This window comes from Carassius carassius, chromosome 28 (assembly GCF_963082965.1).
Source record: "Carassius carassius chromosome 28, fCarCar2.1, whole genome shotgun sequence".
Taxonomy (NCBI): Eukaryota; Metazoa; Chordata; class Actinopteri; order Cypriniformes; family Cyprinidae; genus Carassius; species Carassius carassius.
The window spans coordinates 26,898,060-26,910,836 of record NC_081782.1 but is presented as its reverse complement, the minus strand read 5'-3'; the positions used below and the strand labels follow the sequence as shown (position 1 = coordinate 26,910,836).

Here is a 12,777-nt window from a genome sequence, read left to right as displayed (position 1 = left end):
CCGAGCAAGAGGGAACAGTGTCAATCATCTTAGCATGCGCAAAGGAGTTTTACCAGGCGCCTCCTGGAATTTCCCCCACCTCGAGTCATGACATTGCAGTGGTGAGTGCTTTGTGCTGTGAGGTAATGAGCAAATTTAGGTTAAGAATATATCTATTGTCTATCAACAAAGTTTGAAATAGCTTTATTGTGAGTACCTACAGTGATTAGCAGTGCTGGAAAATCCCGTTTAACTCATAAATCGTAGCATTCCTTTCCAACTGGCATGTGATTTTAACGTTGACCCTAACGGTTAAGCATTACATGTTCCCGTTTAATATTTTTAATGGTCAATATTTTCAAATTCCATTTGCATTTTGGCTTATGATATATATGATAATTGATGACCTATCTTTTTGGCAGACCACAGATCTAACTACTTATAGAAGGTCTGCTGTTCTTCGTGGTCTTCCCCTGTACTTGAGAGAGCCAGCTTCAATTTCAAAGACTATTAAGGTAATTAATTTGAATATCTTTATTATGGTATTACTGTTTGTGATGCAGTAGTGATTGCATAACACATTATGCTTTCAGTCTGACACTGAAAGTCATTCATTGTGTTTCACAGGATACTGAGGCACGGGGGCCACACACAAAGGCCATGAAAATGGGGATCCTGGAAGTGACTGACAGTTCTACCAACTCAGGACCAGATCCTAGAGTGGTCAATGTGGCTGTAGTACTGGAGGAGGAAGTTGTCATGGACAATCTGGGAGACTTCACAAATGCCCTCATGACGCTCTTTGGTCTGCTGTATGCTGTAAATATGGAGTACCCTAAGGACTTAAGGTACACATTCGAGGCAGTCCAGAAGATTGTATTAAACCTGGGAAAAGAGTTCACAGCAAGGATACAATCCTTGAAAAACAAGTTATTACAGGTGTAATGGTCATTACATGTCAGTCATTGAGGTATGAATGGTTTCATGCAACAGTTTCTGTTAATGCCAGTGACTTTTTTGTTGTTGAATTTTTCTAACTGCTCAGGAACTTTTTGATTACTTTTTTCCCGCACACAGTTTATTTGTGGGGAATTAGAATTTCAGTTCAAAAGTTTGTTTCAGCAATATCTGAGTTTATGCTGATATTTAATTTGTAAGCAGTCATCCCTGAGAAATAGCAGAATGTTTCATTTTTAAAGCAGAGATTTTTTTTTTGCCAACAGAACGGTTAAATAGTGACCATTGTAACCTGACAGTAGTGGGCAGTACTGTGTATTTTTTATTTATTTATTTTTTTACATGTAATGTAATTGCACTTAGTCTTAGACTAACAGACAAAAATGTTCCAATGTTTACAGGCACAGCCGTTGTCATGTTTTACTGAGTTTCATTTTGTAAAGCAGATATTTGTTTTTCCGGTACAGCTATTGACTAAGAGTGATATGTCATGCTTTCTTGAACTCTCAGATCTTGTTTCGGCACTGGTTGAATACTTGTGTAATATTTTACTTGAGCCTAACAGGCAAGTTCATATGTATTTAAATAAATACATGGAATGTTCTTTATCAAAGCTTAGTGTGTAATTTATTTGAAATAATGAAAAATAGACTATTTTGACCAACATTAATGAAAAATAGACTTATTGGCCAACATTAAATATTTAATACAACATTTTATTTCAATTCGAGTCTGCTTGTTGGCCCAACAAGCTATGTTTAGTCAACAGAAAATATTTAACTGACACAACATTCTATTTCAAGTTCAGTCTACATGCAGGGGTAGTCAGCACAACACAAAAAAGTTGGTTTCCGCAACTTAAATTAGGCCAACTAATAATTTTAGGTGCAACGGGTCACTAGAAATTTTTATGTTTGGAGAGGCATATATTTTTTTACAGTGTAATGGTAACCTCTAAAATAATCATAAACATAAACTCTTTTAAATGTCAAAAATAACTAAACAGCAAACTTTAATATGTCTTTCCCTTTAGCAAAAACACATTAAACAGCGCTTAATTTCAACATTTATTGTCCTGGTCTATCCCTATCACTGTAAAAAAAAAAAGTTGCTAAAAAAATAAGGCAGCTTATTGCAAGCTCTTTTTTGAGTAAATTTAACAAACGGGGACTAAGGTCCACCCAACTTAAAATAACTTAATATCACAAGTTGTCACAACATAAATAGTCATGTTAATCTCAAAAATATCAGAACAAAATATTTTTTGTTTACTGAACATTAAAGGCCTATTATATATAAGCATAGACAATTTTAAAGTGAAAAGTGACATTAAGCAAAGTATGGTGACTTATACTCAGAATTCAAGCACTACTTATACTCAGAATTCAAGCACTACATTTAACCCATCCAAAGTGCACACACACACACCGTAAACAGTGTTCATCATTTATGCTGCGGCGCCCGGGGAGCAGTTGGGGGTTCTAAGTCGTGGTATTGCCTGCCCGAGTTTCAAACCCACAACCCTAGGGTTAAGAGTCAAACTCTCTAACCACTAGGCCACGACTTTATATTGTTCACATACTCTAAATAAATAAAAGACCATAACACGGGTCAAATAACATTTTTTATTATTAAAAGTTTGTGTCCAAAGCACAAGGACATACCAGGGGCCCGTTCTTCGTACGTCGCTCAGTTAGCTGGATTTGATTGTTGACGATTTGGCATGATCTTGGATCGTTTGGTTCTTCGAAGCTCATCCTAGACTTGCTGTCATAGCAACAGGTCCGTAAGCTCAAACCTGCTCGGGAGCTGGCTTATTTCATGTAAACAGGATTAGATTGAGGCTTCATAAGCGGAGGAGATAGGGAAGTCTGTCGCAGCCATGTCTTGTCCGTTTTTACGCGAGCAACCTATTGCGGAAGGTGCGAGAATAATTCGCAGAGCTTTTCAAATTAATCGGTATTGCGGGATAGACAGGATCCTTTAGCCCAGCGCGAAAGTGTAATTGTTGAGAGATACCGTTTTTCTCGTGAGGGTGTCATTTACATCATTAATTTGTTGGAACCACACATTAAGTGTTCAACACGGAGGAGTCGGGCTTTGACAACTGCACAGACTGTGTGCATTGCCCTGAGATTCTTTGCGAGTGGCACTTTCCTTTATACTATTGGAGATGCAGAGAACTTAGTGAAAAGTGCTGTCTGTCGTGCCATTCGCAAAGTTTACCTGGCACTCAAGCAGTTTTTAGGGTTTTTGTGGTATTCCTAAGCCACTTAAGACCCCAGGTTGTAAAGCAGAATTTTTTCGCTATTGCAGGTACATTTATAATTGTTAATCACATGCAATCATGACCATGCCAAAAAGTATGACTAACAGTATGTGTCATTCAGGCTTCCCTAACGTGATTGGTGCCATAGACTGCACACACATCCCCATCAAGGCCCCACCTGGCCCAAATGAAGGAGATTTTGTGAACCGAAAGGGGGTTCACAGTGTAAATGTGCAGGTAAATTACTATTACAATTTATAATATTCCGGATTAGTAATTTATTACATAAAAAAAAGGAATGATATCAAAAAGTATGCAGTTGACTGACTTAAATCTCTCAGATGGTGTGTGACTCTGTTCCATATTACAAATGTGGAAGCAAAATGGCAAGGATCAGTGCATGACTCAAGAATTTTCAGAGTCACATTTTTGCACATTATTTGAACGTGGTAAGGGAACATAAATGTCAAGCTCACAGTATCACACACACACTTATGCTGAGCCTAACAAAACAGTTTTTTTCCATTATACAGGGGATTTTGATGGGATCCTGCTTGGAGACAGGGGCTATGCCTGCAGGCAATATTTTATGACGCCCTTCCCTGACCCAAACCCTGGACCACAAACCCGTTACAATGCAGCTCTAGTCATCTTTTGCCTGCAATTAGAGATAGTAGTATTGCTCACAGAATAACATAGGTTTCATAGACAATTGGATGAGCTTTTGAGGCAGACCTGACCTGTTGAAAAGAGATGGTCTTCATCCCTCCTGGGGTGGCGCCACTCTTCTCTCTAGAAATATGGCAAATAGTCTTAGTGTTTATACTTGACTAACTGGGGCCCAGGTCAGGAAGCAGACAGACTGGCTAAACCGACCGTCTGCTAGCTGCCTCACGTCACAGAGGTCAGCTAGTTCTCAGCAAATAGAGACTCTTTCACCTAGATATCACACAATAGAGACCGTGTCTGTTCCCCGAACTAGAAAATTCAAAAAATGTCCAAACTAAGTTAAGATTAACAATTTAATTGAGATTCAACAAATAAAAAACAGATGCAATATGGATAAACAAATGATAAAGCTTGGCTTATTGAATATCAGATCCCTTTCTACGAAAACACTTTTTGTAAATATGATCACTGATCATAATATAGATGTGCTCTGTTTGACAGAAACCTGGCTAAAACCTGATGATTACATTATTTTAAATGAGTCAACCTCCCAAGATTACTGTTATAAACATGAGCTGCGTCTAAAAGGCAAAGGGGGAGGTGTTGCTTCAATTTAGAATGTTTTCAGGATTTCTCAGAGGGCAGGCTTTCAAGTATAACTCGTTTGAAGTAATGGTGCTTCATATAACATTATCCAGAGATACAAATGTTAATGATAAATCCCCTGTTATGTTTGTACTGGCTACTGTATACAGGCCACCAGGCCACCATACAGACTTTATTAAAGAGTTTGGTGATTTTACATCCGAGTTAGTTCTGGCTGCAGATAAAGTTTTAATAGTTAATGATTTTAATATCCATGTTGGGATCAGCATTTATAGACATTCTGAACTCTATTGGGGTTAGACAACACGTTTCAGGACCTACTCATTGTCGAATTATACTCTAGATTTAATCAGGGTTCTTGCAGGTTTCAGTTTGTTACATTTAAAACCTTTTTAAGACCTTTTAAGACCATGATGTGTGAAGTTTAAGACCAACACGACACATAAATAGAAACATTAGAATGATCCCAGAAATTCTTAAACATTCTAGTTTTTATTGATACACTTATATCAAAATATCAAAGAAACTCAGCAATAAAACAGATGAAAATACTGAACTTCTGATATCCATATTCCCAACACAACACTAGTACATACAAGCTAACCCTACATATGTCTGAGTTCATGCCCTTTAGCATCAATCTCAGTTTCAAGGGCTTTCAGTTCTGCAAGTTTTTCTTTGTGTGCCCTTCTCAGGGCATTGGACTTTGAGAGAAGCTGAGCCATCTTGGAGCCTGCCGTGCCCTCAGCTTGTTCTGCTAGTGTATCTGCCTCCTTGACAAGACAGGCAGACACATCTTCTAAGTTTGTCTTTCTTTTCTTAAGGTCCACCAGAGACTGCTCAGCAAGCTTTCTTTTCTGACTCAGATTCCTTTTATTTTCTGATGCGCTCTTGATCAAGAAAGAGTCTGTATTTTGACTTGGTAAGGGGGACCTGAGTGACATCCCCATGCATTGTAACAAAGTCACATATGAGCCTTTGTGCAACAATTGTGTCCTGTTGCATGTTTTCGGTCTCCACCTCCTTGTTGATAGAAAATCCCTTTTCAACAGTGGCCTGGCAATGTGAAAGGAGCAGTAACTTCTGGCAAAAACCCCAAGCAGCAGGGTAGGGACCTCTTAATCTCTCACGCAAGAAGGTGTCTGAGAGTCTCTCAAATGGCTGGAAGGCAAGGAATTCTTCATTCCTTGCCTCAGCAGACAGGAACGATTCAAACTGTTGGACAATGGCATCACCTACAAAAAAGTGTGAGAAAATAAGTCAGTCAAATATGCATAGTCATGACTGAAAAATATTGGCACTCCTGTCTTTTTTCTCTCTGCATTTTTGTATTGTTCCAACGCACAAAGGAAACGTGTATACTAAAACCTGTATACCTGTGCAAGGTAAAAACACGATCTCTAGATAGATAGATACTTTATTGATCCCCAAGGGGAAATTCAGGATTCTCTAAATGTCTACAACAAAAACCTGTATAGAATTATGAAACTCAGTGTATCTAAGCCACTGCGCACAGAACAGGTACAGGACCATCAGAAGGGGTAATGACAAAAGTGAAACATCCATGCTAAACCAATACCCTGATAGGACATTGGAAAGTGTCAATTGTCAGAGCAAATGTCTGCAACTAATGGTCTGAATAAAACCCAATAAAAAAAAAATCTAAGGATAGTTGAGCATGGTATTCAATCTTTGGTTCATAACCCCTTCCAAACCATTCCTACCAGCAGGTACACCTCCTGTCAGCTGCTTGTTCTTCAGGAATGTCTGGACAAGAGCCTTCATCTGATTTTTGCATCTGTCTGGGTCCCTGAACATGAGAGATGGGTCCAGACAATCCATCTGTCTAACAGTAGCATATTTCAATGGGCTCTTCTCCAGTGCTTTTCTGACAATGTTTGAGAGGCCCTGCATACAATCCCTCCTAAATTCAAGGATCCTCAACTCTGCACTTTTACTGTCCTGGACAATAAAACAATACATGTCAGTAATATCAAAATGGAGTTTTAAGTACCACATGGCATGAAGTCATAGCATAGGCCATTTATTTGACTTTATGCAATGGGGTCATACAATTTCTTATTTGCTGTGATTGGGATGTCTCAGTAGAATCATACTTGCTTCACATGATCTATGTGAACCTACACTTCTTTATGGGGAATCACCATCCAAAATACACTGCTTTAAAGGAGAAAGCAGGCAAAAACATAGGTTCAATATTGTCTGAACGCATGCACAACCTTGTGAAATGCACAGCATATCAAACCATTCTTCAATCAAACCTCATACAGTTCACAAATACGATTAGTATGCTTAGCAAAATTATACTTTCAGCGTACATACTGATCATAATAAATATCCAAAACTACCAAACACGATACCTTGACTGCTGCCTCAGCACCCAAGCCAATATCAAACTTCTGGGGGAGGAGGAGCAAGGCCTTGTCAGACGTATCAAGCTTGGTGAGCTGAAGAGGAGTGATGTCCTGGAGGACCTCTCTCTTCATACAGCATCGCAGTAGACTCTGTCAGTAGGCAAAAGTACCATTAGCCCATTTAATTTCCTTTTATATTGCACACAATGACATCCTAATTCTCTCATCTAATTCATTAGGATTTCATTAATTTAAGAAGGCACTTACTTGGGCTTACAATAGTAAGTAAGTAAGTAAATTTTATTTATATAGCACATTTTTCGACATAAATGCCACTACAGGCATACATGTAATAGGAGACTGGCCCTACAACATTTTATATGCAATCCCCAAAATGTGACAAATACTTGGTTATTTTGGACAAAAGCATCACAGATGAATAAACAAATAAAATGAGAAGCCCATGCCAACTAATCATAACCATACCATAAATAATTACCTTAATTAACTCAGCCAGATCTTTGCCAAAGAAAGGCATCACAGGTTCATCGGTCTGGTATTTCTTCATGAACCGATGGAAGGTCCTGGCCAGAGTCATGAAAAAGTGCATCTTCGCTGTCGTAAGGGGATCCTTAATCGTCCACATACAGCATGAGAGATGGCCAGACTTCCAGCGCCTGTTCAACAACTGGGAGATTTTCAAGCCACCTGTGGCCACAAAATGGCTTGGGAAACAGTGTAGATTTTGTGGCTTTTTCGTAGTCCTCCCTCCTTGCAGGAACGTTGTGGAAAAGAGTGTGCATGGCCTTTTTAATTTTATCCACATTCCACAACGAAAATCCCGACTTGAAGGAGTTATGAAGTGTGTGGAGTCCACAGCTGCCGACGGACACCAGTTGTGCACCCCCATACTTCTCTGAATGGTCCTGTTGGAGTAGGTCCAAAAGCTTAAAATTCACATTCGGTCCATCCATGGACACTGAAATTAGCCTGCCGCGGTCCAAAGGATGCAATGCCTCCTTTTGGAAAATAAGAAGAAAAAAGCTTAAAGATTACATTCATGTATAAATTCAGCTACATAAACTGCAACCTTTCTTCTAGTATGGAGCTGATGCAGAGTAACAGAATTATTAACAGAAATTAAAGAGAGGCTGATGAGCTTCTCTCCACAGTCCTTAACAAAGCATCTTAAAGAAATTTAAGTAGGCTAATACTTCAACCTCCCTCTACATTATCTAGCCTATCAATTATCTCAATGAAACCAATGACTTTAGATGGAACCAACATACAGTATTGAAAGCTGAATGTTGAATAAGAATATTATAAAACTGGCAGGCTGAATATGAATGTGAATCTGGAATGCACTACTCTTTTTCACCCCATGTGCAAACTATGCAGACTGAAAAAATAATTAGGCCTATTTCTAGTGTTAATTTCGTCACCTATTTTTAATTTAGTCTTAGTCTTGTGCCAGATGTCCTTGTTAGTTTTAGTCATATTTAGTCATTTACATATTTTTTTTGTTAGTCAAGTTTTAGTCGACTAAAAGTCTTTTAATTTTAGTCTAGTTTTAGTAAAAAAAAAAAAAAAAAAAAAAAAAAAAGGTAGTCTTTTTTAAAATAACACATTATTATTGAGATTATTACTGATAAACATTTTAGTAAAAAAGTGTTTCACATAACTCAAACATTGGTTAAATGTCATAATTTACCTGACAAAATACACTTGTTGAATGATTTTTGTTGAATGCTAATGTTAAACGTGTCTGATTTACAATTTCTGATTTAGGACTCGAGCTTGACTGCACATCACATGTTTTACTTTATTGATACTGCTTTTAATCGTAAGTTAATGCAACGGACCGGTCATCGGGACATAAGCTGTCATGTACAATAAATGCCTGTGCAGCGGTGTAAAGGTGTAACAGCTGATGAAAAAGCAGAGACGATTGTAGACGAAAATGAAGAGAGATTTTATCTTAGTTTTTATTTTATGCAAAAATTTGTGTCTAGTCTTTTTTCGTCAACAATAATGCGTGTTAATTTAATTTAATTTAATGCGTGTCTTAGTCAGCGTTTTTGGACAGTGGTGCAGTCTTGCCATCGTCTCGTCTTAGTCATGAAAAAAAAGGTCATTAACGAACATATTTCGTCTTGTCTGACGAAATTAACACTACCTATTTCCATAGACTCTAATGGTGCATAGATGTTATAAATCATATAGACCATAGGACGATATGCACATTTTACACAATATAGCACACTACATTTTTAGCATATTTCCCTAGATGGGGTAGTTCAAATACAGAGTTACAAATTAACAGTAAAGTATAGGCCATCTCACTTACTTTGATATGCTTCAGGAGGTCCTGCGCTTTCCCATGTCCCATGAACTGAGATCCCATGCATCTCGACCGCACCTCTCCATTGCTCCAGAAACGAACGTGGAGGTCCAGTTGCTTGGATTTGGTGGATGAGTTGAAGCTTTCGTCGAACATCAAGATATACGGTCCGCTAATTTTGTTAATTAGATCTCTCTTGATAAAGTCCCCTATACCAAATCTTGCTATATAAGCAATCTTGTTTGGTCCGCACATTGGTTTTCGCAATGTTTGAGTCGGGGAACATTGCCTGGAAAACGTCACTAATATTATCGTTATCGTTACTGTTATATGACATAGGTTTTGTCACGGTGTGGAGAATCCAAAGTACCTCCGATTTTGAAGTCTCAGTGGATCCGAAAGTAGCCCGAAGATCAGACCGACTCGACGAAGCTGTAACATTTTTGCCTTAGAGTCCGGAGGGACCAGGCATCGACAATGATGTAGGCCTAGGCAGCTGGGATACCGAACAGAACTGTGAGATGGTTTGACTCTGCTGAAGGTTTTTCATGGCAAGCAGGTGTTTGTCCGCTTTGGCATGAGACTCGAGCGCCTTCACACCCAATGTCCCTAGCTGTAATATCTTCTTGCATATTTTGCAGCGAGCTTCATATCTATTGCTGGGGACAACTTGTAACCAGCTGCAAAACTCGCCCTTATCGAGCCAAGTCATTTTAAACACACACTTCCCCATGATCTTTGAAAACTACGCGCTCGACGACAGCCCTGACTTAACGTTGCACGAATTCGGCGGGCAGGTAGCTAGTGAACCAACTTCCTTCACTTTATTGGTGGGTTACATACCGCCACCTACTTTACAGGAGTTATACCTGCAGTAATCACGCAATGGGATCATCATCATCACGTAGCCTTCTAGAAAACAAAACCACCAACTTATTATTAGTTCTACGGCGTTTTAATATTTTATTTTCGGCGGACAACGCTTGAACACAATTAACAAAATGAACGAAGGTAAGAATTTTAAAACTTGGGTAAATTAAATTTAAGACCTAAAATTTTGTTTTTTAGGCTTTTTGAGGCCTTAAATTTAACTTTCTGAATTTAAGTATTTTTTAGACTTTTTAAGACTCCGCGGGAACCCAGTTTAATACTATCACATGGATATGATGTTGATAGTGTTGAAATTATGCAGCCAAGTGATTATATCTCAGATCATTATTTAGTTTTGTGCAAACTTCATATAGCCAAAATTGTAAATTCTACTTCTTGTTACAAGTATGGAAGAATCATCACTTCTACCACAAAAGACTGCTTTTTAAGATATTTTCCTGATGTATCCAAATTCCTTAGCATATCCAAAACCTCAGAACTTGATGATGTAACAGAAACAATGGACTCTCTCTTTTCTAGCACTTTAAATACAGTTGCTCCTTTACGCTTAAGGAAGGTTAAGGAAAACAGTTTGACACCATGGTATAATGAGCATACTCGCACCCTAAAGAGAGCAGCCCGAAAAATGGAATGCAGCTGGAGGAAAACAAAACTAGAGGCATTTCGTATTGCTTGGCAGGAAAGTAACCTATCCTACAGAAAAGCATTAAAAACTGCTAGATCCGATTACTTTTCTTCTCTTTTAGAAGAAAACAAACATAACCCCAGGTATTTATTCAATACAGTGGCTAAATTAACGAAAAATAAAGCCTCAACAAGTGTTGACATTTCCTAACACCACAGCAGTAATGACTTTATGAACTACTTTACTTCTAAAATCGATACTATTAGAGATAAAATTGCAACCATTCAGCCGTCAGCTACAGTATCGCATCAGACAGTGCACTATAGACCCCCTGAGGAACAGTTCCACATATTCTCTACTATAGGAGAGGAAGAATTGTATAAACTTGTTAAATCATCTAAACCAACAACATGTATGTTAGACCCTATACCATCTAAGCTCCTAAAAGAGGTGCAACCAGAAGTCATAGATCCTCTTCTGACTATTATTAATTCCTCATTGTCATTAGGATGTCCCCAAAACCTTCAAACTGGCTGTTATTAAGGCTCTCATTTAAAAAAAAACACAACTTGACCCCAACGAACTAGTTAATTATAGACCAATCTCGAATCTCCCTTTTTTGTCCAAGATACTAGAAAAGGTGGTTTCCTCACAATTATAATCCTTCTTAGAGAAAAATGGTATATGTGAGGATTTCCAGTCAGGATTTAGACCGTATCATAGTACTGAGACTGCTCTCCTTAGAGTTACAAATGATCTGCTCTTATCATCTGATCGTGGGTGTATCTCTCTATTAGTTTTATTGGATCTTAGTGCTGCATTTGACACAATTGACCACAACATTCTTTTGCATAGACTTGAACACTTTGTCGGCATTAATGGAAGTGATAGGGAGCCAGTGCAGTGTTGACAAGACCGGGCTAATATGGACATACTTCCTGGTTCTAGTAAGAACTCTTGCTGCTGCATTTTGGACTAGCTGTAGTTTGTTTACTAAGCGTGCAGAACAACCACCCAATAAAGCATTACAATAATCTAACCTTGAGGTCATAAATGCATGGATTAACATTTCTGCATTTGACATTGAGAGCATAGGCCGTAATTTAGATGAGATGGAAAAAATGCAGTTTTACAAATGCTAGAAACGTGGCTTTCTAAGGAAAGATTGCGATCAAATAGCACACCTTGGTTCCTAACTGATGACGAAGAATTGACAGAGCAACCATCAAGTCTTAGACAGTGTTCTAGGTTATTACAAGCAGAGTTTTTAGGTCCTATAATTAACATGTTACCCTTGGGAGATATCATCAGGAAACATGGTGTTAGCTTTCACTGTTATGCTGATGATACTCAGCTAAATACATGAATTTCACGTGTACTGCCATGATTATGCCATATCTGTGTAACAGGTTATGCAATGATAGATGGGGGGGGGGATACCTTAGCTCAATGATAGCTTTATAATATAAAACAACTACTGCAGCTGGTGCCAAATAAAAATGATTATGTTTTGGAAAATTGCAAGCCAAATGTACTTGCACAAATGACTTGCTGTTACATAATTTTTATTTGGCACCAGCCGCAGTTAATGACAGCTAACATGAGTGTGGTGGGGTGCAAGGTCTGTTGTGACCAATGGATGGAGACCTCAATGCAGTGCCCTAAATCTAAATGCAGATCTGAAGATTTTGTTTTTATAGATTACATTTTCAATTGTACTTACTGACGTACACCTCTGCATGCAGACAACTATTTGGGGTAGCTAAACTTTGCAGGACACTGGCCCCCCAGGAGCAGGACTGAGATTCCTGACATTAGCTCTTTACATTCAGTGCATGTGATTTATCAACACCGAGTACATCTTAAAATGTACAGCTCATGAAAAATAAAAGTTCCAGATGGACAAACATTTAAACTTATGTAAAAAGAAATCCTGTCACCCCCTCTAGTGGATATTGTAACATTTCTAGGTTGAATTATCTGTTACTAGTGCTTTTTCCGCCACACTAGGGGGCGATATCCTCAGTTTTGAGGGGGGAGGATGCGGATATAAGTAGAGAAGAAG

General features: G+C 38.4%; 1 long non-coding RNA gene across 1 annotated transcript; it reads left to right on the top strand.

Moving 5' to 3' along the window:
- The first annotated feature begins 390 nt into the window (after positions 1 to 390).
- Positions 391 to 1,549, top strand: LOC132108510 (uncharacterized). Its single transcript, XR_009424463.1, has 2 exons — positions 391 to 494; positions 607 to 1,549. It is a non-coding gene; the product is annotated as an uncharacterized LOC132108510 (long non-coding RNA).
- Positions 1,550 to 12,777: the final 11,228 nt, after the last annotated feature.